Source organism: Crocuta crocuta, unplaced genomic scaffold, assembly GCF_008692635.1.
Source record: "Crocuta crocuta isolate KB4526 unplaced genomic scaffold, BGI_CrCroc_1.0 scaffold121, whole genome shotgun sequence".
Lineage (NCBI taxonomy): Eukaryota > Metazoa > Chordata > Mammalia > Carnivora > Hyaenidae > Crocuta > Crocuta crocuta.
Window position 1 is genome coordinate 628,864 of NW_027528608.1, and position 2,614 is coordinate 631,477.

The following is a 2,614-nucleotide window of genomic DNA, read 5'->3' on the forward strand; positions in this document are numbered from 1 at the left end:
AACTCGGAAATATTCCAAACCAAAGGCAAATAAATACATTCCGGTTTTAGTTAGATGCAGTGCTGCCCATTGGGAAAGTCTGTTCTATGCTTTACGTGATGAATTCAGGAAAAAATGTAAATTGAGCAAGAAAGCTTGACTCCAGATAGTCAAACGCTCTTTGGCCAAGTGAAATCCTGTCCCTAATTGACACTGACAGTAGCCAGAGACCCCATGTAACTAGTACTCATTTCAGGGAGGGGGTGGGGGAAGGGTACATGGGGTTCAAGGCAGTCTCAATACCAGAGAATGAAAACCAGAAGGGACTCACTTTCTTAAACAGGAAACCAATACTTCAAAACCACTCCCTGGTCACAATGCAGACAGCTGCTGTGTGCTTGCATTGCCCTGGAACGCCTCTGGAGCACTAATCCACACACTCTGAGCGTGGCTGATCCCTCCCAGGGAGAAGCTGCAAATTCAGTGTTTGACCTCACACACAGTGCCCTGGGCTCGAGGTGCTGAGGAACCCCCAGCCCCTGACTGGGAGGGGCTACAAAGCTTTGAAAAGCCTGAATGGTGGAGACAAATCAGCTAAAAGAGATCAAAGTGGCTGGCTGGGGGAGGACAGGAGGAGGGAGAGATCCAAGGTAAGCCTTTGAGTGCTGTTTTGTTTGTTTTTTTGAACCTCCAAGATTTAATTTGATGAAGCATTTGGGAGTTTTTGTTGCAACTGGGGGGAGGGAGCTGTTGTTTGTTTTACAGTAAATATTTTAAAGTTTTGTTAACACACGTACACTCACACATACTCTTTAAAGGGCCCTTATGACGCTGGCTGTTTCAAGTTCTCTGTACTTTCTCCTACTAATACCAGACTTTCAGGACAGCCCTGTGAGCTGTTATAGCCTGTGAGAGGGAGCTTAGGAGAGGGGTCAGTGTGTCTCCATTTGGTGGACATTTGGTTGCCCCATAGTTCCTGCAGGGGCCTGGCCATAGGCTCCAGACAAAACCCTTGGGTACCAAAAAGGCAATGCCTACTCTGGATGGCAAAGCAGTTGGGATGATGAAATACCCTGATGAACACGTCGGCAGGAGAAGGGGACATGGGTCCTGGGTACAGCTTAGTAGTGACTTTGATGGGAAATAGGAAGGGTCTTTGCCTTTGGGGTCTAGAATTGGTGTTTTTTTTGTTTTGTTTTGTTTTGTTTGTTGTTTCATTGCAATCAAAGGAAATCAAAGCACAGTGCGGCTCTAACTGGGAAGACATTCCTACATTTTGTCAAACCCAGAAGCAGCCATCCATTTCCTGAATCCCTATGGAATTTGTGGCTGGAGAAAATTAGAGCAATGGTGACATGATTGTTCTGTCTTCTGTCTCTAGCTGTGCTCCCCAGCCAGGAAAAATCAACACAGGGCCAGGTGGTTTGACCCGCCTCTGTAAGACCCTGGGGACCATGGGGACAGGAAAGCCACTAATAGTTTCCACGTCTCTTCCCAAAGCAGCTCCTGACCTCCATCTATTTGTCTCTGATTGGAAGGTATTACTGAGCTGTCCCCACAGGATTCTGTCTTCTCCCTCTCTCCCCACTGCAGCGTCAGGGGTGGGGTGAGGGGTCAGGGCAGCATTAAGAACGAAGCTCATTTCAGAAATCTTGTTTCTCTTAACTCCAGTTGCCCCTTTAGAAAGATTTTTGGCACGATATTTTCCCCGGGGGCCTTTGTAAGGCCGTTTCTAGGCCTAGATTGGTTTTGTTTTATTTGTTTCTTTCTAGCTCTATTTTATTTCATCTGGTGTGGGAGATTTTGTGTTTTGTTGTTATTGTACGTCTTTGATTTTGCTGATTTTTTAAAAATTTATTCAGAGCTCTGATTATTAAGGTTTGGGTGAGGGAAACTGTGGCTCTTGGGAAATTCCCACTTGTTGACTTTGGAAAGGGGAGGGGAAGTTCTGACTCTGGCCTCCCAGTCAGGAAATGGGCTGAAGAATTCCTAGCACAATGTAAGAAAGACCTTTACCTAATGCATTTAGGGAAAGAACTCTTGACAATGGAAAGTTGAGCGTGCTTTCTTCTTTTTTTTTTTTTTACTGCTCTCTAACAATAGGTAACTTGCAAGTTTTCCAGCATGATTTTCTTTTTTTTTTAGTTTAAAGTAATTATTTGTTTATTTCATTTGTTTTATTTTATTTTATTTTTTAGATTTACATCCAAGTTAGTTAGCATACAGAGCGATAATGATTTCAAGAGTAGAAAGCAGTGATTCATCCCCTACATATAACACCCAGTGCTCATCCCAACAAGTGTCTTCCCTAATGCCCCTTGCCCACTTAGCCCATCCCCCTACCCACAACCCCTCCAGCAACCCTCGGTTTGTTCTCTATATTTAAGAATCTCTTATGTCTTGTCCCACTCCCTCATTTCATATTATTTTTGCTTCCCTTATGTTCATCTGTTTTGTATCTTAAATTCCACATGAGTGAAGTCATATGATATTTGTCTTTCTCTGACTCATTTTGTTTAGCATAATACCCTCTAGTTCCATCCACATAGTTGCAAATGACAAGATCTCACTCTTTTTGATTGCCAAGTAATACTCCAGTGTGTGTGTGTGTCTGTGTGTGTGTGTGTGTGTGTGT

At 43.7% G+C, this 2,614-nt stretch overlaps 1 protein-coding gene across 1 annotated transcript in view; it reads left to right on the forward strand.

The window, feature by feature from the left end:
* Positions 1–559: 559 nt before the first annotated feature.
* The window catches only part of PLEKHF1 (pleckstrin homology and FYVE domain containing 1), a 24,030-nt gene continuing 21,975 nt past the window's right edge, over positions 560–2,614 (forward strand). The window contains exon 1 of the mRNA XM_077754678.1: positions 560–629. The gene's annotated coding sequence lies outside the window, so the exon portion shown is untranslated. The remainder of the gene's footprint in view (positions 630–2,614) is intronic.